Source organism: Dermacentor albipictus, chromosome 1 (assembly GCF_038994185.2).
Source record: "Dermacentor albipictus isolate Rhodes 1998 colony chromosome 1, USDA_Dalb.pri_finalv2, whole genome shotgun sequence".
NCBI classification, from domain to species: domain Eukaryota; kingdom Metazoa; phylum Arthropoda; class Arachnida; order Ixodida; family Ixodidae; genus Dermacentor; species Dermacentor albipictus.
Window position 1 is genome coordinate 449,178,331 of NC_091821.1, and position 25,978 is coordinate 449,204,308.

Below are 25,978 nucleotides of genomic sequence, written 5' to 3' on the forward strand. Positions count from 1 at the left end.
GTGAGTAGGCATGGAAGTCTCGATTTGATATGCAATGTGTTGCTCCATAGCATCCTAGGATTTCGAGTTTGCCGGGTTACGATGAAAGATTTTGCGTCGGCGTTGTTCCGACATCTTAATTCTAGCATTGATTTCCTCCAATTGAGAGTAAGCCAATTTTGGACGGTCTGAATTGCGCTGGCCGTGAATATCGGCACGAGACTCTGCTTCAGGTCCTGGATCACCGCCTGAACTGCAAGGTTCACCTGTTGTAGAATAATGTGTTCCACCATGAGTTTGCTTTGTTCCAAAATCGTTTTGTTCTGATCCTCTAATTTTGTTTCCAGCCTGCTAAGACGTGTCTCTGTCTCCTTCGGGGTTGCCACTATGGCTGGCGAGATGCTAGCATAGCCTGATAGGTCCGACTCAGACTCCTGCTCCTCGTCCGAGATGGTTAATGCCTGCATAGAGTCCGGCTCCGTTCGTGGTGGAGCTTGCGTCGCTTTCAGCACCTGGTTTTCGCGTTCTAGAGTGGCAGTACGTTGTGCATGACTTCTAGCTGGTTCATAATTTCGATTTCGGAAGGGGAGGGGGAGTTGGTAATGGGAGACCGAGAGCGACCCCTGACCAACTGCTCAACTTTTGCTGCGGGCTTACCAGGGATATACTCGGCCTGGAAGGCAGGCGGCTTCGACCTCGGCCCAGCCTGTACATTGCTGGGTTTTGGCTGCCCAGTTCTGCTTTGATTGGAACCCGGTGGTTTATTGACGCCAGTCTTGGGAGGTGTTCAGGGTCCAGCTGGCTTGTGTTGCGCCGGTTGTCCGTGTTTCAGCTGTGGTGGAGCGGGCTTCCACGCCTTCCTGAATTTTCCCACACACTCCGCAGAGTCGGTCAAGTGGTTTTCGCCGCAAGTGAGGCACTTTGGTTGGCAGCTGTGCTCCGCTGGAACATACGGGTTGATGCCCCCTGTCTCACCATAGCGAATGCAGCTCTGACTGCCCGGGTTGGGGCATGCATTTGGTCTGTGGTCCACCGTACCACACTGGTAGTATGCCGGAAACATCTTCTTATAGTAATGCATCGGCACGTTTTATAAACAGTAGTGAAGGAATCGTGAAACGTGATGTCCTTTGAAAGTCACCTTTGTGACGTTACATGTTCCTAGTTCCCACATGTACAGGATTTCACCGTAGATACATTCGAGTTTGTGCCGCAGGGATTCCGAAGTTTCGTTGGCTACAACGTTGACTACGCCTTTGCAGGTTTCTGCAGCGTATTTTAAATGTCCGTGAAATGGTATCTGCTTGTCCCCGGTTGTCAGCGTTAAGTTTCCGATGAGCTTCGAAGCCAACATTTCTGTATTCACACCCACGACAACGATATTCCGATCACATACCGGCCACACGGATACACCGGCACTGGCGGTACTGCCCGGTACTGCCTTACACTGCGGTGCCGATCCCACATGGGCCGAACGCAGCATGGAGATCCGTAGCAATTCTTGGCGTGAGCACTATCAACAACTCGTCCGGCCGGATCCCCTGTGTTTGTGTCGGCTTCCACGGAGCCAGCTGCCTCCACGGAGCCAGCTGCCTCCACGGAGCCAGCCCTCCTCCTCGCTTCGAGGAGTCGGAGGTGGTGCCAGCTGCGGGAGCCAATCCTGGTTTTCGAGTTTGTTGCTGGGACGCGGCCGCCGAGCAACGTGGCTTCGTCCTAGCGAGCTTCTTTTGCATTTGGTGAACCATGATTTAATCATATTCATATTCTCTGGGTATAGGGTCCTGCCATGCTTCCCCGGCCTTAAGTTCAATCCACTGCATCGAGCTAGGGTCATAGCCTGCCTACGCGGCCAGCGCCATGGCTGGGGAGCCGCGGCGTTCACCTCGGCGGCGCCTCGCAACCTTTGGCTTAGTTGGGCTATGGCATGGCATGACTTCAATCAGTCGTAAATTGCCGAAAAAAGGCCCCACCTTGACAAATAGCGTATCCAGAGGTTTCTGACGACTTCACGGATACGCTGAGACCGGTTTAGGGGGGATGTTGGACAAATTTCCGCGAGACATATCGATTTCTGACAGAGCCGACTTAAGATGCGTTCGACCGCCACGTCGAGGAAACCGCGTTCCGTCGTAGCCGGAATTCGATCGCGCAAACTCGTGCTAAGCAATCCAACATCATAGCCAATAAGCAACGACGGCGGGAAGTAAGCAATGCTAACGACTCTTAAAAATAATATGATCCATGCCACTATGTGCAGGTGGGTGACCAGCGAAGCTGAGTAGCGCATGACAAAGAGGAGACACGGAATTTTGAACACAGGTACGGCCACATTTAGTGCCTTGATCGGAGGTCGTCGTGGCGAAAGGTACGCACGTACATATATTTTCATACATCCGAATTCATTCGTGCTAGATATCGATTATATACATTAGTGTTTTAATTTCGCAATATATTCAGGCAAATAATTTGAGACCGAAATCAGTGCACCGACTGGCCGTGGGCCAGTGCCGTCAGCGCCATCGTAGAGGGAGGGGCAGTATGGGAACGCTAGCATGATGAGCGGCATCGGAGCCAGCTGTGGAAGAAGACGATCAAAGCGAGGACGAGATATTGAAGCAAAGAATTTGAGACCGAAGTCAACTCACCTACGGACAGTGGACCAGTGCCGTCAGCGCCATCCTAGAGGGAAGGGTAGTATCGGAACGCTGGCATGCTGAGAAGCCGCGGAGCCAGCTGTGGAAGAAGGGGACGACGAAGGCTTAAGCGATATATTGAGGCAAAAAATTTGAGACCGAAATCGGGGCACCGACTGGCAGCGGGCCCGTACCGTCAGCGCCATTGTAGAGGATTTCGGATGGGAAGGCTGGAAAGATGAGCGGCAACGGAGCTAGCTTCAGTAGAAGACGACGACAAACACGCGAGCAGTGGCACGAGCCATTGCTCATAATAGCTTTTGCTCATGCATATTTGTCGATGGTCACGAAAAATGCACGGATGCTAAGCCATAAACACTTTCTCTGAAAAACAAAACTCGTGTAATAATTGACATTTATTGTAGATGGAAACATCGCCAATTGCATGTAGCGGACATAAATATATAGCATTCACTTAATCACCTAAATGAGGCCAAGCCGGATTAACTCAAAATCAGGATCATTAGCGGTCATGCGCAGCAGCGTCTGTACAGTAATAAAAAAGAAGAGAGGTTGCAGTTTTGGCATAATGGCGAAGCAGTATTAGTGATACCGAATTATAAGAGAATTACACGAAGTTATTAAGGCTGTTGCGAAAAATAATGGCGGGACAGGACTTGCGCGAGAAAAACAAGTGACGAAGCTGAGCGCAAGCTATCAGCTGTTTTATTTTTCAGAAAAGGAGGCATACATAGGCTACTCTTATGCACAGAGATGATGCTCTTCCCAGTCTACCTGCGTCCTCTATAAAGCTGTATATGACTGACCTTCCGTAGTTTTTTCGGCGTCCGGCAACCGAAAAAATCCTCATGTGGGCCCATCGTGGTGATAATGCAGAAAGGTTCCAAGCTCAATGGCACATACCCCTGCGGGCACGGGAGCCTGCAACGCGCCCTTGAACTATTCTTGCCACAAGTACGAGGAGCACCGGAGGGAACAACAGCTAGAGTGTAAACGGCGCCGGCGCATAACGACACGGTTCAGTAATGGATGGAGAGGAAGAAAGAACAGTTCGCCATGATTCGGCAACTGGGCAAACCCACCGTGTTCTTCACGGTGTCAGCGCTCGAGGTGCACGGGGATCGGCTGATCGAGCTCCTGGAATGCCTGAGAGTGCAGGGCAAGACGATGTGCGGAGATCGATAGAGGACATGCATTACATCGACAGAATGGTACTGTGGGACAACTACCCTGCGGCGTGCGCCATCTATGCCAACAAACTGTTCGACGTGATAATGAACATTTTCAAAGACAACAAGGTGTCTCCGTTCGAGCCGTACAACGTTATGGACTTCTTCAAGCGGGTGGAATTTCAGCACAGAGGAAGCGGGCGCGTCCACATTCTACTACGGCTGAACAACGTGCCGAACGAAGAATTGAGCATGAACATGCCCGAGATGATCAGCATGGCCAAGTTTCTCATTTCGCTAGAGGCGTTGGTTATTCAACGGGAGCGGACGCAGATCCACCAGTACACCTACGCGTGCTTAAAGAAGAACAAGAAGTGCTGGTCCGGCAGACCGCTCATGCCCAGCAGGAGAACGATGGTGATCGTTCCGTTCTCGCCCACCGAGAACCCCGAGGAAATATACAAGCGCAAGGCGCTCAAGGCTAATTTCGAGAAATGCACGCAGCTCCTGGCCATTATTCCCCTTTGTCAAGATGGAATGGCAGCGAAATCAGTTTGCGGTACGTTTGAGATATTTGACTGTCGTCAGCTTTCGCTGCCCTTCCATCTTCATGGAGTAGAATGGTTATAATTTTTTTCATCGGTTTCTACATTTCAGCAGGATCACCGTCCTGTGGAAGGTGGGCTTGTAGGTGCATGAAGCGAAATGTGTGGCGAGGTGTCCGGGTGCCGGTACATTGCGCTTCATGCAATTAATATTTTGTTGAAATATATCGACCTGAAAAGTCACAGAGCCGTTTGAAGCCATAGCTATGAATTATCGGCAAGTTCATGTACAGAGGTGAACGTACTTCTAAAAAACGTGCGAACCACGTGCTAAAAACTGTGCTGGCGATATCTGAAGAGGACATTTCGCGCAGGAACGGCTGGGTGTGAGTTTCACATTTATGTGCAACTCATTATTATTTATTGAACTCCTAGTTGCATTATTAAAAGCTTCTGATTTTAGAACAGTAAACGATATTTCTTACAAAGCTGACGCTTCGAACACGACAAAGATGTACCTAAATGACGAACGGGGTCACCTCTAAAGTAAGGTGCAGCTCAGTCAAGATCCGTTGACCATGGAGTAAGATACAGAATTTCATGGCCACTCTAATGTTAGTCAGACAAGATATGCCATTGGCGTCGACAGAACGTAGAATTCACGAACAGCAGTTAATGTCACGCGGGGCCTACCACTGATCTGTACTGCGATAAGTGGGGCACTTTAGAAAGAGCGGAACCAATATAACTTGAACGCCCTATGTACCGCGATGCAACATTTTGTCTTCAGCGCCAAATGCACGTGATTTGCCACGCTCAGATAAAGTTCTTGTCAGCGTAAGCTCCTATGCCCTGCTGTCCAACAAAGCGGCGGGTCTTAGAGTTATTGTTGAAAAAAAATTAATTGTGGTCTCTTACATGTGATAACCACAACATGATTATGAGGCACGCAGTAGTGGGGGACTCGTGAAAAATATTGGCTACCTGGAGATCTTTAAAGTGCACCCAGTGCATGGTGCGTGGCTGTATAAGGAGGTTTTCTGTCTCCATGACTTCAACTTGCTCAAGATCCACACGGCGAGTTCAAACGATCGTGATGGTTCTTTTCCACGACGAAACTTTACATTTCGTATTTGCTATAGATTTGATTGTTCTTCATGAAATAGTAAAAGTACTCACTGTTACTTTACGTTCAAAGGAGAGCTGATGGCGATAAGCTTCTTATGTTTTGAGCTAGCCCAAAAAGAAAACCGTAAAGAACTTCTTGCGCAGCGCTTTTTCTATCTTTTATTTTATTTCGATGCCCTATGGGAATGGGACTCTTGCTCTCGCAATTCTCCACGTTTTTGTTACCTGAGCGTTCCGACAACCGGTATGCTGATTTCGTCCCATTTATAGCATAGAATGTACAGTGAATCTCTTACGTCTCCTTTTTATGCTCGCAAGAATCAGGAATACTTCGCATTGGGCAAGATTCCCTTTCATTTCTATAACTTTTGCCTTTGCAGTTGTGTGCACATATCTTTAGTCTCGAGAGCTATCCCTTCCAAGAGTTGTTACTGGAGAACTCACATTGTTGTAATATGCAGACTTCGTTGGTGGCATTAGCGAGCACCTAGCGCCCAAATACGCTTTTCTGACTGAGGACATCTAGTTACAATCCTTATAGAAGAGCGATCGCAGTCCGCTAAACGATAATAGAATAGATCGCTCTCATTCCGTTATGAAATGCTGTATTTTAGGCTCTTGAAAATGAATTATTCGAGGAATGTGCCTAATAGCCTTGCGACGTTCGAGCAGTTAAAAATAGACAAGAAAAGTGTGCAGCAGTCTGTATTTCGAAGCTGCACTATTCATACTTGACTGACTGGCAAACATGGAAGCAGCAGCAACAGAAGCATAAGTAAAGATCAGTGTTGAAACAAAATGTGCACAGCATTTCAAAGATACTTCTGGCACTAACAGCAGGTCAAAGCATAGGTCTCTAGTTAGGTAAGAGTACATTTTATGGTGATAGCGATTCTGTGGACAGTCGAGGTGCATCCGCTGCTTCAGCTTCGCCATGTTGTCCTGATATCGACGGTGCGAGCGCGGCTCGTGCGTGGACAGTCAGAAGCATTTCAAGAGACCCGACAGTCCCGCAGTGTATTTGCATGCAAAACCGACGAAGCCAAGTGGACGCATCCTCACGCTCTTCTCGATGCGCTCTGCAGCGGAACCACCGGACCATTCTGCCTTCCACTGCTGGCATAAGGGTCGTGCATACAAGGACTAGCATTTCTGCTGTGCGGATGTTTACATAGCAATGTGGTGCGTGCAGAGGTTTGATCGGAATGGATCGCACGTTTGCAGCAACAAACTCTGGCAGTTTTGCTTCTGTCACATCTCGCCGACCACTAGAACTGCGACACCGGCTAAGTCGCTCGCGACGCTGTTCATTAGGCAAGCGTTGTGACAGGCCTAACCCTAAACACACCGCGGTTACAGCTTCCTATCACTTCCAGTGTTTTACCCTCCGAGTGAAACTGCCCCATTTTTTATGCTTTAGGTAAAAAAAAATCACTATGTCTGAAGCACTTGAAAAAGTGTGTCAGCTTCCCTTTATGCCCACACCCCATGTGAGCGACTTTGTGTGTGACAACGACAAAGGAAGGCTTCGAGCGACGAAATGGGCCGTCGTGCGTACAGATATTATTTCTTTCGTATCGCTTCATCGTTCGCTTCTGGAAACCTACAATTCATCGCTCATCGTCCGTAACTGCCATGAGCGACTAACCAATAGCGCGAACCCGGAAAATGATGCACATTAGTGATGTACTACTAGTTGTTGCACGGAACGAGCGATCGCCCAAAATTTGATGCGTTTGAAAAATCCTACTGCAAGACCTCCGTAAATTTTTCTGCTGCTCTGTACATCAAAACACATCAACTGAAATTATCAAGGAAATGACTTCTGCGGAAGTCCAAAAGCTGCAGCAATGTATTCGACATTGCATCAGGCCAATTTCGGCATGAATTTGCTGACCTCAATCTGGCAACACTGGGGAGACGTCGCTGAAGGTCATCGCTCGAGTGGAGTTCGACAAGGCGACGGCTGGACGCGACAGCCATCTCCATCGCGTCGCTCAATCGCGCGTGATATCGCTTACATGAGCGCGCTATAAAGTAAAACTAGGGCGCTATAACGTAAAACTATTCCAAACTTTTCTATTCCAATTCTGCAATCAACCCTCCACGATTGGTCAAAAACTTTTTTCGACCGCCCCCACTTCACCTGTCTGTCACGCGACGTCACGAAAACCGCGATAGCTCCCCATCTCACGTGATCTGTACACACTGATTATGCATGATTTGACAGAAACAAAGAAAAACAGTTATTTCTGATTCGACCCTTTTCGCCATTAGCTCTCGGCTATTGGTAAAAAGTTTTTGGGCTGCACCCACTCCACCTGCCTGTCACGCGACGTCACAAAACCGCACAAACTCACTGCGTCAAAGTGACGTGTACGCGATAAAGATGCATTAATATGCCGAACAAAACTGAATTTTCTTCGGAATAGCCGCAGGCTGCCCCGTTCCGAAAGGAATAAAAGATGACTGCCGGGGATCGCTGACACGCTGGCTACTCGCACCTGCCGGAGAGCATGGGCGTATTTGCGCATAATAAAACTTCTTGTCTGGCCGTGTAACGTTTTCGAGCACTTTCGGCACGTTTACCACCTCACTCTACCAACTCTTCTTTGCTGAGGGCCAGTTTTAGCGTCATTCTTAAGCTTCCGCTGCATGCCGCCGTGATTTTCGACCAGCCATCACAAGCTAAGTAAGGGAAAGCCGACCAATCGCAGATGCCGGCCCCATCCTCTTCATCCGGTTCTCGATTTTCAATGCACTGGCTCTGCCCCAGCGGATCCCTCTCCACTTGAGCGTTCTCCTCGCCTCTTGTAAGCCAATTAGATGCGACAAGCCGCTCAGTGTAGGCAATGTTATTCGTTTTTCAAGCAAACAAAAGTGACCTCCTATGGACGAGGAGAGTGTTTGATTGGTCTGTACAGACAACCCTTTGGGTGACCGCCTGGTGCTTGCGTCGGTGGTTACGCAAATTTGACGTCAGTTGATTACAATAGAAACATATTGGAATAGTTTTACGTTATAGGGCCCCTAGTCCAAGCCTTTCTATTCCAAAGCTGCAATCAGCCCTCCGCGATTAGTCAAAAGATTTTCTGGCTGCCCCACTTGGCCTGTCGGTCGCGCGATATGAAGAAAACCGTGATAGCTCCCCATCTGATATGACGTGTACACACTCATTGTTGATGATTAGACCAAACAAAAACAAATACTTATTTCGGATTCGACGTCTTTTCGCCATTAGACTTCGGCTATTGGTCAAAAGTTTTCCGACTGCGCCACTTCACCTGCCTGTCACGCGACGTCACAAAACCGCAAAAACTAACCGCGTCAAAGTGATGTGCACGCGTTAAAGGTGCAATAATATGCCGAACAAAACTGAATTCATTTCTGAATAGCCGCAGACTGCCCCGTTTTGAAAGGAACAGGGCTTCCAGCCGATGCCTTTTTGCGTGGCCGTACAACGTTATCGAGCACTTTCGGCACGTTTTTGCATCGCTCTGCCGAATATATTTGCTGGCGATCCATTTAAGCGGCGTTCTTCACCTTCCGTTGGACGCCGATGCGATTTTAGACCAACCACTGCAAGCGAAGCAAGGCGAAGCGGTACAATCGCAGACTCTGGCACCACCCTCTTTATCTGGCTGTCCATTTTCACTGTGCTTGCTTGGCCCCATCAAAGCCTTCTCTACTGGAGCGTGCTCCTCACCTCTTGTCCACCGATTAGATAAGAAAAGCCGCGCATTGTAGGCAATGTCATTTGGTTTGAAAGCAAATAAAGGGGATCTCCTATAAACGAGGAGAGGGTTTGATTTGGCTGTTGCGACAACGCTGAGGGTCACCGTTCGATGCTTGCTTCGGCGGTTAGGTAAATTTGACGTCAGGAGATTGGTATAAACGCATATTGTAATACTATTACGTTATAGGGGCCGGGGTTTATACGTTAAGCCCTATTCCTGGGCCATAGCCTTCTGCAGAAAATGCAGGGGGGAGGTTCAGTAGAACTACTTTGTTTTCTGCATCCTAACCATAAAGTACTGACTGGTTGCATATGTTCAAACTGTAACATTTTTTCAACCTCGTGCTTATTTATAACAATAAACCTCCACTATACGGTACTTTTTCATGTCATCGTGCACGTTCTTCTGAGCAATCTTCATGACTCATAGCACCTTAACCTAAGTAAACTTGAAATGAGGCAGCAGGAGCACATGTGCTGTAGGTGCAACTAAATCATCTTGCAGCTAAATTAAATCTAACAAATTCTGAAAATATTTGGGATGCATCCTACATTCTTTCTACTCAATTACAAAAATAGTCGTGACTGTTTGCATTGTAGCAGCGAAGCTTCTTTCATAGCAAATCTTTGTAATCATACTAGCTATTTTGTTTTCCTTTGTTATATATCTGGTTATTTACAGTATTAGCAATTGTTCTAAATGTTTCTGCGATTTGAAATAACACGGGATTTAAAGTGTTAATAAAAGAAAATTACAGCACTTCTCGCTGCACTGTATGGAAATATGTCTGTAGATGTCAAGGCTTGCACAGGCAAGGAATATATATGCTGTAAGCTCCTAACTAACGCTTTGTTTACTCAATGCCTCGATAATCGAGCCCCAAACGTGCTATTTGCTTTAGTTGTAGAACAGATAGCGCTATCATTAGCGCTCTCCCTATGGCTGTCTGTTCGCAATACAGCATTGTTCTTAGCGCATGCAGTACATTGAAACAGTTCTGTGATAATCGGTAAAGCGGCAGCGATGGTAGTGGCTTAAGTGAAATGGATTTCCCAGGTCGGAGGAAATGAAAACGTATATATTTGAGGGAAATTGTTAAGCTATTTTCGAGCAATATGTTGATGATCATAACGGTTCCATCACTTAGGCTCTTGCCCACTACAGTGACGCAGAGACCAATTTTCGCCATCATTCAAAGGATTTCTCATGCACTGATATAGCAGCCCTTGCAGCAAATTTCTATAGGCTTACCTAAAAAATGCTAGGAACAGAAAAACAGTGCCAATAGACGAAGCGGGCGACAGAAAACTTCCGTGTTTTCAGCATAGCGCAGGATGAACCTGGCACATTAGACGCTGAGGTGGACAGTTTCACTAGGTTTCGGCACCGTCTCACAGCATTTCACCCTCGCGGGAGGAACTTGACACGCGGAATTGTGATACGCACTCTCATTCTAGGAATTTGGAAAGACGAGTGGTGTAATATACCTCTGTCCATTGGGTGACTTGTGTAATGTATTGTCCCCTTCTATTTCTGTATTTCGGCTGGTGTTCTGACCATACACTTTGCGCGAATGATCCGCTGGCTTTGATATCGGGCTGTACAAACGTTTAAATTTTTGTAAAAGAGGGGAAAAGGCGTTTGTCTGGGATGGGTAAAACTCGGTCTTGTACAGAGTTCTGTCAATTTTTACAGCTGTTCCTTTTTTTTCTTGACATCCCTAAGAAATTCAGTAAAACAAAACATGCATGTGTTTATCCGTCCTCATATATCCATAATGAAATGGTACTTGAGTGAAAACAGATTTTCACGCAGTCAAAAGCAAGCACGAAACGTTGCACCTGCTGCACATGCTCATGCTCACGTTGCACATGCTCAGCGCTTCACCAACAACTGCAGAATACCATGACGGGTAATCATGACTATATGTTACAGTAGCCGTGCTCGCCAAAAAATAAAACCTCTAGTCCTTTCCTCTGCACAAAACTAGCCTTAGCTTAAGACCGAATACAAGACATTCCGCATGGGTTCCGCAGTTCAGCCGAAAACACGTCAAGAAGAACCACCAGGGGTGCTATGCAGGATGCGCCGAGTTTCTCGTTCACCCGAGTTTTGCCCGAGTTTGCTCGACGGCAGTCAGTGAACGGAGATAGCGCGGAACGGGCCGAAGGTGCAGGCAAAAAAATATGTAGACAAAAAGTCGCGTATGACAACATGAGCGCACCCTGCGCGGCACGCTGCTTCCACGTTTCAAGCGCAGAAGGCTGCACAACGAAACACGCCAGCGCCGCGTATTGTTATCAAAGGATTATCGCAACTTAGCGATACCGTGACTGTCCCGCTGTCTGTCAGCACACTTGCCGTGAGCCGTTTGCCACGCCTTTCCCGGGCGCGTCAAGGGCGTGCCTCATCTTTCGGGCGCTATCTATCTATCCTCCATCGAATGCGAACGGGGTACATGCGGCGCATTCTTGCACCTACACTTTCGCTCAAACGAATACGTTAAAATACGACAAATAAAATAACGCACATTTTTATTTCTTTAGGTATCTGTTTTTCGTTTTCAATGCTAGAAATTTGTGATGACAAACGGAGATCGAGCAAATTATTAAATTTTGCACTTCTTGCCGTGAGTGGCGACAGGGAGGCGAAAGCTTAGAAGCGGTACATTGAAGCGGGTCGCACGCACGAGGGCGTTCATACGGTGATAAGTCGCCTAGGGGCGCTGCAGTGCTATTCTCAATAAAGTCGGTCATGATTCATGGAGGGTCATGAACACTCTTTCTCTATTAGGGGAATAGAAACGCAGCGCCGCGGTACGGCTGTTCATCGCAGGCGCTTCACTAGGCTATTAAGGCCCCTGTTTACCGACTAAAAACGACACAACAGCTGTCGCTGTAAAATGGCGGTATGTTATTTTAGAGTGCGTAGTGACGCAGTTCAGTGAAAATGTACCAGTTTATCTTTGTGCGCGAAGCCTCTGCGATACATTGCGAAACGTGCGTGCTTCCCCAGCGACTGAATTCATCGCTTGTCATCGCTTGCCCAGTGAAGGCGCCTCTGAGTGCATGTACGCAGTATATGAGTGTGTTGTACAGTCGAAGGTGCTTGCGGATTACCTCTGCTGGAGCCAGCAGCGATCGCCGATGGATATCGTAACGACACCGCAGCACTCGCATTTTGGCAGGTGAGGGCTCTTGTGTGCAGTTCTGAAATCAGATTTCGAACGGACAGAGGTGTTGGAACTGTTGAGTGCGCAGTGCTTGTGATGAAGAAATGCCATTGCACTGGGCCTAGAAGAGCGAGCGATTCTCGGACGCTGATCGTGTTTACGACGTTGTGGCTCCGTTTCATCACCGACGACAGAGCAGCCATCTGAAACGACTGCTGCAATAAGCACTCCTCAGCATCGCCGCCCCCTCGACGCCTTGCAAGCACCTACAGTGACGTGCCGATAATTATTTACTGTGCGCTACGCGCCGCAATGCAGGCAATGAAACCGTGTTGTGCGGCCATCTCAGCCCGAGAAGATGTATGCCAGCGACAGTCAACGCTTTGTTTTTGATAGTGGTGCTCAGTACATCACCGATGACAGTGCGTTGTGCGTGTTTTATGTCGGCGGTCAAGATTGTTGATGCCTCTCAGCTCGACACCGCGTCGCTGTTGCCGGAAGATAAGTTGGGCGTGGCCCAACTGTAGTGGGTGCGCGCGCAGTAGTTGCATGCCTCGCGCGGGGCGTGACCTCTGGTTTTGATTGACAGGCGAAGTCGTGCTAAACTCGTACATCGCGAAACCCCCTCCGAGTTCAACTCGGGAACATGGCGGCGGCAGCAGCAACCTGTTTCATTGCATCCAGCGGCCGCAAGCGTCAGTATGACCGTCCAGACCCGTTCACCTGCATGACCGACGGGGAGTTTCAGCGTCATTTTCGCCTGTCGAAGACATCAGTGTGCTGGCTGTGTGACGAGCTAGGCGAAGACTCTCGTCTGCGGAGACAGCGTGGCGGGCTTCATTCGCTCACCGTCGTAGAGCAAGTCATCTGTGCCCTCCGTTTCTACGGGACTGGGAGTTTTCAGGGAAGCGTCGGCGCCGAGCGTTACATCGGACGCCATCAAACTACTGTTAGCAACTGTGTCAGAGATGTGTCTGACGCGCTTATCGATGCGGCAGTGCGTAAGCGGTGGCTAGCTTTCCAGAATACTGCGGCGGAGCGGGCATATATAAAAGAATGCTTCCCACTTCGTGGGAACATTACGAACGTAGTCGGGTGTGTCGACGAAACGTACGTAGGAATTAAGGCGCCTTCAATGTCAGCGTTACTGTGATTAACAGACTTTTTCGCTGGTTGATCACTTTTTGTCGATTATTCTACTTATCTGTCAGGGTGCCTTCCAAATGGCTCACTTTCTTGGGAAAGGGGTTAAGTATAAATAGAAAAATGGATATCACTAATTGTGTGAAGTAACCTATGAATCCTAATCTCATAAAGAACTTGGGGTTCTTCATTGGTGAAGTTACTAAGTATGCACAATGCTAAATTTTGGTCATGCGTAATCTATCGGCCGCACTATGAAACAGCGAGGCATTGCAAAATTTGTTGCAGCGCGAGATGTGGATCTTGCGCCAAGCCGGTCGTGCCTATGCATTTGTGGCGAAATGAAAATGCATTGAGAATCTTAGTGTGTTGGCTTGCATGAAGAAAATACTTCAGATTGTTTGCTCTGTTCACTGTCGATGCATGTGCCAGAGGATCAGTGCATATACTTTTTTTTTTGGGGGGGGCGGCGTTATTCTGGATGGATAAATTGTAAATTTTCGTCTCATAATGGGGCTCTAATTCTTAAGCATTAGAACAATGCACATCCGATACTCGGCAGAACTCTCTGTACGTGAAGATGTCATGAACCACCAAGGCATTATTACATATCGGGAGAAATGTGGTGCAGATGCCAATGAAAAGTGGGTCTTTAACCTACCATGATAAAAATAAAACTTGCAGAGCAAATAGACCATTTGTACAGCTTTAGAGCAATGATTACACAAAACGTGATATGCCCAAACGAGTAAACACTTGCCGCATTGCCAAAGTAGGCTGAGCGACATGCACCATATATTGGCATTGAACATGTCTCGTAACTGTTATTTTTATTGTAAGCCCTCGCTGTCACACCTTTCCCTCCAGCACTCCCTTTACAGAAACGTGGCACTGTCTTTCCATTGGTGTCATGATGACAATGGTAACGGCAGCAGCAAGGCTGGTTAATGCTTGCCTCTTTGATTCCTGTGAGTTTAGTGGTAAAGAATATGGCACGTTCATACATACAGCTGTGCTGCAAAATTTAACATTTGTGATTTTTCGGCGAGCTAATTTGCGTTGGGAAATTTCAAAGATGTGCACCATTGTGGCCTAATAACTAGAGCATTGGTGAGGTTGAAGACGGTGTATTGGTATAGAAGCTTGAAGTTTAATTGCACAACAATTCGACGGGACACAAAGAGAAATACACACAGCAGAATGCTTTGCTGTGTGTGTTACACTTCTTTGTGTGCCGTTGAATTGTGCGATCCAACTTAAAATAGAGCATTGGGCTTCTTTGGTGCAGCACCGAGGAAGTGTGAGCTATTCGACAACATGCCAGTGCCTTGCCACACACTTATGGAAGTCGGAAGGTTTGCAAACAAAGCTTTGATTTCAAATCCACCTGCTCATGTAATACAAGCGCTGATTGAAAGAACCATCACAAAAAAATAATGGTGAAATCAATGGCCTGTGAAAAGTGTAATTTGTATATAGACACTGTTGACATAATAGATGCCATACCGGTGCCATAATAGGTGCCATACCGGCCTCAAATTGTACTGGACAGAGCAGTTTGTTTCCTATGTGAAGCTCAACCTCCCATTAGATGCTGTGCAAATAACCAAACTCAGTTTGTTTTGACGTGCTACACAACATTCAGTGTAATCTGTTTTTTATTCTAAAGAAGTGCCAAACACCACCTCTTCTTCAAGGACGTCATGGGAATATTTGGCGAGACCTTTTTCAGCCCCTCATAATGGAAGTGTGGCCAGCCAGCTTTGCTTGGATGCCTTTATAGATTTCCACTCCTGATCATTGTGTGCTATCAAATTGCAGAAGTCTATGCTACTGGTGCAAGGCATTACGTGTTTCTATAGTCGGATACAACTTTAGGAGGCTGCGGAATCTGCACTTTAAGGCAGGTGAACACAAGCCTGCACCAATGGGCACGCACTCGAGACTGATATCGTGCCGCCAGACAGACTAATATTGCTCGTTGGAGAGGGACGATTTCTTTAGATGTGTAGGCAATCGGCTGCTGCGCTTTGGTCATCTGGGTGGGGCCTCTCCTGTCTTCTGAAGTTTTATCCGACTGTAAAGGATGCTGCTTTTCATACAACACAAAAGGACAAAGTGTACAATTATTTGGCCTATGAAATGGATACATCAGAAGTGTGCTATGCAAGGGCTTAAGATATGTGAAATATGGTACATGCAATTATAAGACAATGTTAAAGAATATGTGGTATCAAACATGCATGTAATGGCACATTTGAATCGGGGAGTGTTGCAGTCATATGCACAGTCTATAGGTGATAGCATTATTAAGCTCCTGCTGTTTCCTTTCTTCATTGTGAATTACACACACCGTTCATCTTGTGGCTAATGAATAACACTGTATTCTTGCACATAGAAAGAACAAACAGCATTATGACGTGTATGCTGCATTAGTGCATTTTTTATTTACATGGTCCAAGAGTGGCACAGGTTGTCTTACGTTTTTGCCTATTTTGAAGGGACACCAAGTGCATGTTACAAGTCTCCTAATATGCACAGCACAATGTTTACTGCAATAATTTTATTCATGTTCTTGAATAATAAACAAAATATTAAACTGAAAGCTCCTTTATAAGTTGCCTTCTGTGGGCTCGACAGGAGAGCAGTGAGGGCACCGATACTACTGTTGCGGAGCAGCCCTCTGGACCTTTGCCACACTCTCAAGAGCACGTGCCTGGCGCTCGCCTACTGCCATCAGGCGGTTCAGTGGCTCCAGCAGCAGAATATTTTGCTGCAAAAAAGTGTATTGGAATGAATCAGCCACGTACAAACCATTATTTACAAAGAAAAATGCTCGTTGCACTATTAGTACTAAGTGCCCTTAAATGTGGAAGCCTCTAGTGTAGTATGCATAGTAAAACAATGCGTTGGGACAACGTTGCTTTATTTTTCAAAACTGGGGTTTTCTTTTTCAGAGCCAATTGTCATGTTGATTAGTGTGCCAGCAGCTGAGGTGGCCCTGCACCTTCACGAGTCTCTACTGTCAGCACCACAAACCTATTTTTGTTCGCTGCAAAACAAATGCCTCACCCTACAATCCCGTCTTATACGAGCTGATTGCATCCTATGCCTACAAACATCATATTCTTGTCCCGTTACGCAATTTTCTACCATCCTTGGCTGTAGTTCTCTCTCCTTGACATTCATTCTCTAATGCTTATGTAATCACCTGATATGAATTGGCAACAAGTGATCGAATACGTGCATGGCCTGCCTGCCGATTCCTTTCTTTTTTCATCTCAACTAGCATATCAGTTGCCACAGTTTACTACGCCACTGTCTTCCTGCCTTAATGCTATCTGCAACAATTTTTGTTACTTCGCTTTCTACACAGTCCTTGACATCTCAAGTTTCTTTGTTAACCTCCTGGTTTGTGTCCCATATTGCATAACCGGTAGAATGCAATGATTCTAGACTTTTTTCAAGGATATCGGTAACGTGGCGATCACGATTCGGTAATGCCTTCCATGTGCTGTTCAACCCATGAAATTTTTGTATAAGTTTCCTGCTTTATATCAGTACTTGCAATTGATATTTCACTTGGATAAAGATACTCTTCCATAAATTTTGCTAGCTTAATGTCGCTCATGAATTTTTGTTGCCTCACCAAGTTAGTGAAGGTTACCTTCATCTATTCCATATTTTCGCGGGCCCACTTGCACGTAAAAGCACGAACACTCATTGGTTCTCACTGCCTTCTTTAAACTTCTTTAAACGTTACTACGAAAGTGACTTAATCCGTGCACTCCTATTTTGCTAAATATGAAACAGTAGAAATATACTTATCTGCAGTTTGTCGATGTCTCCTTCACTGTGTTGGTAGCGAGATCCATCGTCGGTACCACCTCCTTGTCGCATCGTAGCTATATAGGATGTCTGCCTTTTGCCCACACTATGTAATGTTCGTGACGCTCGCAGTCACGCAGAGTGGAAGAACTCTGCGCACTCGCAGAAGCAGCACCGGACAAGTTGTTTCTTCAGCACTTCGCCGTGAACAGTAGGTGCGCGTTGCGATCTGTAAAATCGCCGAAGCTATTGGCAGTCTTACCGGGTGCACGGGAAGATTGCCCACGGAGGAACAGAACTATCTAAGAAATAGTGGCCTTCGTCGAGCCTGATCACTACGTCGCGCACTGCAAGCTCGTTGTACGGGTTTGTTTACACTGGGCCTCTCTGATGCTTAGCCGCCATGCTTGCCCGGTGAATGGATGTGATGACGCCACTACAGCACTCCCTCGTGGTATAATGCGAAGCGTACTAAATTACAAATTAGTCTAAGACGCATTCAGTGCACATCTCGTAAGCTTCAAAATGCTTCTAAACCACGTTAAAGTAACTAATAATATTGTACTAAATGCATTTGTTTTACAACTTGCTTCTGCATGTAATGCCCTCGGTGGAACGACAAACAAGTGAAAGAAGGCACGACCATGCACCGACGGTATGATCACGTGAGCCCCAGTTTGTCGACTGCCCAGAAGGCAACGCCCAAGGAATGATAGCCAGCCAGAGTGAATCTAGATAAACCAATGAAACTGGAGGCTTGTCGAAAGATAAACTGTGTCTCGGTACCATTCGTGCTTTCATCTTGGGGTGTCGCCAGATCTCGTGAAGATCCCGAGTTTCGCCAAACTCGGCGCATCCTGCATAGCACCCCAGGACCTCGCTTCCACGCAAATTTTCCGTGCAGGTTGATCCGGTACCATAATCACAGTACGGGGCAAAACTACACCAGAGCATGCGTTTTAAAATCGACTGATTCAAAGTTTCTTGCGCAAATTTTTTTCCCGTTGCGCCTAACCTCAATACACAGTTAGAAAGCCAACTATTACAAACGCGCGTTGTTAAAGCTGTGCATGAATACATTACGAGTTACCCATTTATACTTTCATATTATGCTCAGAAGTTGTTGGCGCTTATTACAGTGCTGTATGCATCCAGCGTAAAGCGAAGACGGCATTATGGTAAACCGAAACGAAGCCTTTCATGACGAATCTGTGCTAGTTAGCGGCTTCGTCTTGCGAAACTACACAGTTCAGTAGTGCATAGTTTTTTTTTGCTTCTGTACATAGCGGTATTTCTTCCCAATGAAGATAAAAGCTGCAGTGGGAAACACAGCGAATCATATGTGTGTGTTAGGCAAATGTAGGCTTATGGTGTCAGTAATGCGTTGAGCCATTTGCGACATAGGACTTGTGCACTGCAGTGAATGCTACGTCACGTGAGTAGTTCATAACGCTGTGCTGTTTCATTATTGGTTTACATTTCACCACGCCCCGTAGAGCCTGCTGCACATGCTTCGCGATATTCTGCTGTCAATAGTAACAAACGGAGTAGGAGGCGTGGTGGATCACGTGGCAGACGTTTATCTGCTTGAAAACCGAATGGCGTGACCGATGAGTCACGTGGGCTCTGTAGTCCAGAAGGCAAGCAAGCGTGAATTTTGTTTTGCTTCCTGTTGTGGGTCCGTGTCTTGCACACCCGCCACGGTCTGCTTTCGCTGCCTGGATAGACACTTGTGTACTGTTCATTAAAAAAAATGGCGGCTAAATGACAGCAGCAGAAACATTTCAGTGCTGTTTCAAAGCCGGCGATAATCAATATGACTACGGTGAACACACTCAGCACGTTGTACCTAATCATCCTTCTCACCGGGAATTATGATTTAGGCTTCACTAAAAATACCCAAGCAAACAAAGAAAAGGGGAAGCTGCTTCTGGCAATCGCAAGCGTTCATTTATTTTATTTTTGCAAATGCAGTGCTATTGCCCAGATACTGCATACTTCTTGCGCAGTACTAGTTGGGCGCATGTGACGTCGGTGCTATGCACCGTCGAAAAGACGACGTCTGTGGCATTTGGAAATTCGAAAAGAAGTTGCGCAATAATATGCCACATAATTTGAAATTATCTACTAAAGCCGACGACCTGTTATTCTAGGCCTTAGTTGGCGACAGGGTGACGACCTGATTTTCCGAGTTCCCAAATGTTTTGCCCTGATGTACGCATATTTCAACGCATCAGACGGTGAAGGAACTGAAAAAAAAAACCCACAAATAGCAGGTGCAAGAGCTGTGGCACGATTGCTGGGAAGAACAAAGCTGCAACGGTCACAAAGGGGCCTTGACATCGTTTGCACTCAACCAGGGGCTGTATAAACGCGTTATTTGCTATCACAGCGTACACATACCAAAGCGACCTTTATATATGAAACCAGAAACAACGTTACATCCGCATATACGGTGAATGAAGATTCCACAGTGATGACAGCAAATACAATTTCAAAATTATGACTGACTGCAATGCAACTAAAAAAACAAACAATATATTACACAAATTCGAAACCAAGCTTTAAATATGTGCAAAATGCATATTTGAATTATAGGGCCTTTCTGAGCAGCACGAATGCCGTGAAGGGCATTGGAACGAAATCTAGTGCAAGAGCGTTCCAGCTGTGTGTGATACAAATGCGCCAGCTAGGGCATCGAGAAGGAAAACAAGTTTATATCGAATACTGTTAGTCAACGGACGCTGCAACCTACGCTCGTCAACCATATTGTATAATAGTGCGTTTCGCAGCGTCAACTTGCTCATGAAAAGCAATTGCGGTGCAGAGGGTGGCCACCTGTCGGTTACTCCGCACTTGAACACCATAAGATCCGCTGTGGTTTCGCTCTCGACGCAGTAAATGACCCGCACCAATTCTGTTCTGCCCTTGAGCAGATTAGATAGTAAAATGGAGAATGATGGTTCATGCCGAGCTCTCAGCCGTTCTCAACGTTAGGCATTTTTCTACAGCTCTGTTTATTCCTGGTCGCTGTCGTTCACGGCTTGCTGCAGGAAGCATTACGGCGAAAGTTATCATTTTGCGGGCGCTGCGTCGAGCGTCCTTCACACTGCCTTGGTTGCTTGTTGTGAAAATGAGGGCCCATTCACATAGAGATACTCTGGTGAAGTGTTGCGCCTCATTGTTGTTTACTATCCGAAGCACAGTTTGCATACCAACGCGAGAACAAACTTCGCCGGGGTTTGTGTAATCAGCGCGAAGAAATATGCGTCGTGCATCATAGCATATACAGCCTCCTGCATATTTCGCTGCGTACGTTCAAAAGAAAAAGGTTGTGCGCTCACCGCTAAACTGTTCTTGCTTAGATTTTGCAGAAAGATCGCATTTCAGAGTAGACGTCGTTTAGTATAACACTTCTCATATCTAATTGCCTGGTCTTTAAGGAAAGATTGCAAATTTGCCTGCACTTAAGGGGATGCGAGTTGGTTCCGTGACGGCGCAAGCCCAAACTTAGATCGCTGCCTTCTGGAGCTGCCCGCAAGCGGCGAAACAAGATTATACTTGAGCCGTCGCGGCAGCAGCTTTTTCCTTAAAGACCAGGCAATTAGATATGAGAAGTGTTATACTAAACGACGTGTACTCTGAAATGCGATCTTTCTGCAAAATTTGAGCAAGAACAGTGCAGCGTTGAGGACCGCACACAGCGAAATATGCAGGACCCTGAGTAACCACGACCATTCATCCAGCGTTCGCAGCTTTCTTTGGGCTTCAGAAGCCCGTTTTGCAGTAGTCGCTTCTACAGCTAACATTTTCATATATTCAAAAACTAAGATTTTCGGTTTATGGTCCCCTAGTTATTTCACCTTTATTATTTTTTGAGTGGGCGAGGGCTGAGTGTTTACAGCAGAGTAAAGATTATTTATTCATTTTCTCTCAGCTGTATACACTGACCCCCCTGCTTCCGTCATTCAGTGTGGAAGTTTGTGGGCTTGCCCGCATCCCATCACATATACGTGAATTTTATTGCTTAATTCGCCTATGCCATGGTCTTGGCATGGACGATGAGAATGCTGGTAATGTGCGCACGGAATACATCAAAGCCAGCTCGTATGAGCACTGAAGAAACTGGAAACGTCATGTAAAGTTCTAGTTTCTAGCTTTGTTCTCTCACGTGAGTCTCAGGGGTAGAACAGCTTTCTCCATACGCAGGAAGCTATAGGATTATGAAGTCTTACTTTACAGTGTCATGCAAGCGACTGCAAAAAATAAAAAAATAAAACAAACAAAGAAAACATAAAACTGTGACCTGCCAGATGCTCTTGCACACAGAAGTTTCATTGCGATTTCAGAAACACGAACCTCGGGGGTATGGATAAAGGGCTTGCACTCAAGATTACTTTACGAGAAGGTTGTCTGTGGGCCTAGGGCGATCAATCTTTCTTAACTGCCAAGGCGCCTTCCATGAGGAAATTCACAGCTTTAATAAATAGCGAAAGCCTGCTCCGTGTAAAGATGCAGCCGCCTACGTGCATCCGCGTTCAAAGCAAAACCTTTCGCCCACATTTTACCACGGTTAAGTTAAGCAGAACACAGCACGGAAGGCTTCCGCGTGCGCTTTCATCCCCTTGTGGGCTAGGCTGAAAGATGGGTATGCTTTTATTTGAGTGGTACAGCGGCGAGGGGGAAGAGCTATAATGCCTTGTTCTCGGAAGTCTTGAAGAATGATATTACAATGTCTCTAAAAAATTCACCGATAGTTACGATACTCCCTATTGCAAACTTTGTGTGTAGCTCTATACGTGTTTTTGTTTCACGATATATCAGCTTGCGCGGACAATCCGTCTTGTGCGGCACGTTGAAAAAGGAGCGAAGTGCGGCACGTCTGCCACAGCAGCCGCAGCCGAAAGACCTACCAGACGACGACGCGCAACTCTCGCGCCATCTCGTAAACATTATCACTACTGTTGTGCTTTCCTTCTCACGCTTTCGCCATACCCTCCTCCGCTTTCCGCCTCATGGTTCCGCTGTACCCTCCTCTCCACTTTCCTCCTCGCGTCTTTTACCCCCCGTTGCGCTTTGTGTTGGCGTTCATCTTTTGTTGTGCTCGTTGGCTTCGTTACGCCGCCGCCGCCACTCGGTGCAGGAACGGGTACCTAAGAGCTGCGCTCTAAAATTTAATTTAGCCAGAGGAGGAGGTGGTGTCACTTTATGCAGGCCCTGCTAAACTTACCGGCAGTTGCTCCCCCTGAATGCCACCTATCAAATGGCATCCAGGCAGCTAACAATACCAGTTATCAAAATCAAGAGGACACGGAGCCCTAAATGTTGCGCGTTTACTAAACCACGCCGATCCACATGGCTCACTGTTCACTTTCCAACCATGTACAACGCAGGAATTTTAGGAGGAGCTGAAGCACCTATCCCTTAAGTATTATGCAATGTGCTTACAGGAATAAAATCACTTGCATTTGAGTGTGGGGCCGTCTTTTGCTTCAGCTCATGTAATAATATTTTACATTCTGCTTCAAATTCAGGACACTTTAGCAGGCAATGTTCGATGTCACCAAAAGATTGACATTGCACACGCGGCGATGATGGGGTAAGCCCTGTCTTGCACCGCCAAACTGCAGCTTGCGCTCACCTCGTGGGGATGCCATTCAGAAGAGCGGCTTCACTGCTGTTAAGTCTGCTAATCCCACAAGGGTAATGCGGTGGAGACCAAAACAATCGTAAATTCCTTAAGATGCCCTTCATGTCTCTTTTAGCGTACTGAGGAGCCTTCTTTACCTGCTTGAATTGCAGCGCTTTCCGCGCAAGACTGTCAGCGGCCTCGTTGCCTACTACGCCGATATGGGAGGGTACCCAGCGAGACAAATAGGTAAATCCTAATAACTGTATTTCTATAACAGCATGTAATGTATGCTGAATGCACTTGTCAGGGAGAAATGCGCAGAATACTAGCTACAGCGCAGCCTTGCTTTCGGAAAAGAGAACATCAATTTAAGGCTTTTCATTTCACCCAGAAACTGTATGGACATGATTCCATGTGCTGAACTCTATTTAGTAGCTGTTCCACAAACGCCGGCTGCATATAATTATTGTACGGTTCCACCTAAGTAACTTCAATATTTCCGTTGATGCTATGCATTCATGTATCTCTACTTTAGCAAGTTACGCTACGTTAAGAGAAACAGTATTTTTAGGGATAATTAACCTCATAGCACTACTACACTGCCATGTGGTCGTGACATACGAAGGTGAAAAATTGTCAAATTCTCAAGAATAATTGGAAGTTGCCTACAGCAGCTGTCGTGCTGTTGTATTGGGAAACTCCCCACTGCTTGAAGATGTAGGCGATATAACTTGAATATTTTTTCTAATATTTAGGTCGTTATTAGCGCGAAATTCATCGGCATTAGTCTGCGGAATAGAAATATATGCAAAGTGCACAGGGTTTTCCTCTCTTATGAAGTGTTTGTCAGCAGCCAGGTTCCCTTACTATTTACGTGTTAGCTATCTCCATTGGATTACGGCTATTGTCACAAAACACTCGGATAGTAATCGTGTGAGGGAATCGCAAAAAATACGTTCTTGTTAAATACCGTGATTTGTTACAATTAAAGAATTGCCTACATCAACATACAGAAGGACGTCCTTTCATCAGCAAAAAACATTGTTTAAGACAGGGTGCAGAGGATAGAGGCCGCACAGCGTGATTCTGCGTGAATTATGCAGTTAATTACGAACTTTACAGCTTAACCGTGACCTCGAACAATCGAGAGCTCGGCAATAGATCCACAGCATGTGCAACCTACAGCTTTTCTAACAGATGGAAATGACTCTATGGGATGCATCAACTTCACGTCATTAGCGGCGGCAAAAACTTTCATATCGTGGAAGCTAAATTCGGTGACATTGCTGTGCCACTGGAAGCATGCATGCTATCTTTAGATCGACTTTCAGCGTAAAAACTTCAAGAAGAGCATAACAACGGGTAAGTTCCACCGTCGTAAACTGCCCTGAGGAAATGCAGCCACACGGAGGGAGAACAAAGCGCACGTTTCGCTCGCCGCATTAACTTGAAATTGGATGTAGCAGCATCCCTTACTCTTCGAGAGAGCCCGAGAAGAATGGCATGCCTTTAGGCAGATTTACATTTGACAGAAACGCTGATGTTTACATCTGATTTATGAAACCATCCTCTCATACCTGTTCCTCATATGCAGGGTGTTCTGAGGTATCGGAAGAATTACATTTAAAAAAAAAATGTAAGGACACCTAAGCACTTAGTGCGAATGCGAAAGCGTTAATGTAGAATTGAACGCTGTTGACGAGTCCTTCGAATTATGAACCAGTGGGTAAGACATTCGGCTTCTGAACGTGGGGTAGTAAGTTCGAAACTAACTATTGCCAAGGCTTTTCCTTTCGAATAGACAGTTTTTTATACGTTAATTTCTTTATACCAATTACGCAGACATAGAACGCAGGTGACAGCTTGCGCAAGAAAGGAACGCGTGGATAACACAGGCTTTTAGAGCGCGCACGAGGCCGATATAGTATTGCAGCGATGCCCTCTCCCCTCACGCGACACCTAGCCGGCAGTCAGATGTACCGTTTCGCCCACTCTGCTCCATCGAGGCGTGCACGTGACGTGGCGTCGCAGCGAATGGGAATTTAGTTGCCGTTTCGCTGTTACAGACGCTGCAATTCGTGCTCAATTTGGCCATTTCATGCATCGATATATTTCCTCTGAATGCAAGACTTATCCCTTAGAAAGAAAAGAAAATGCATTCAGCAATGGACAAGGGTCCCTTGCTACATAAAAGCGAATTTTTTCGAGCGATATGTTGATCGGCGTCGTCATGTCGACGTTTACATGCTGGAAGAGAAAGCAAGCCACGGTGACTCAAAACACGTGGAATTGCATTATTTCTGCCGAGGTAATGCACGTTGCCTCGTGCACAAGTGTTCTTTTGTTCGCAAGGCGGCGTATTCCTTCCTTTCAAATTTCAAAGAGCGTTTTCCCCTTAGTGAGCTAGACCCTGATAAAGTGCAACGATATTTTTTTGCGACCCCATTTTATCTATTCTTACGTTACGGGCACAAAAAACAACGACAAAGTAAAAATTGGCATCACTGACATCAAGTTTTGTGTCTCGGTCGAAAGTTTTTGTCTGTTCATGTGCATAATAATGGTCGTGTTCAAGCTTTCGTGTTTATAATCGATGCCTCCAAAACAAGTGCGATCAATAATAACGCTAACAAAAGGGAACCATGCTTTTCACTGCCGGTGCTGGCCAGGTATTAAGAGAGAGAAAGAATAACATGGAAGCTAGTCTGTGCATGTACCTATCCCATTAAGGCTGTGTCTTTTATTCTTTCGATAGGGACAATAAATGGCACACCTGCAAATTGTGACTCGTGTTTTCAACCACATTCCACAAAGGCGCCAAAGTTTCGTACAGAACGAATGCCGTTGGAATATTAATTCGTAATTTTTAGCGACTCGTACGCACTCCCCTATATAAATTGTAATATACGAGTTGTTACAGTTCTTAGACATGAGGGCACACAAAATACTACTTAAGCATTAAGAGTGACTGATGAGTTGTGCTCGCAAATG

General features: G+C 46.3%; 1 long non-coding RNA gene across 1 annotated transcript in view; it reads right to left on the reverse strand.

Moving 5' to 3' along the window:
- Nucleotides 1-25,978, reverse strand: part of LOC139054758 (uncharacterized) — a 129,360-nt gene that overhangs the window by 94,443 nt on the left and 8,939 nt on the right. Inside the window, exon 2 of the long non-coding RNA XR_011511493.1 lies at nt 2,625-2,712. This is a non-coding gene — a long non-coding RNA (uncharacterized lncRNA). The remainder of the gene's footprint in view (nt 1-2,624; nt 2,713-25,978) is intronic.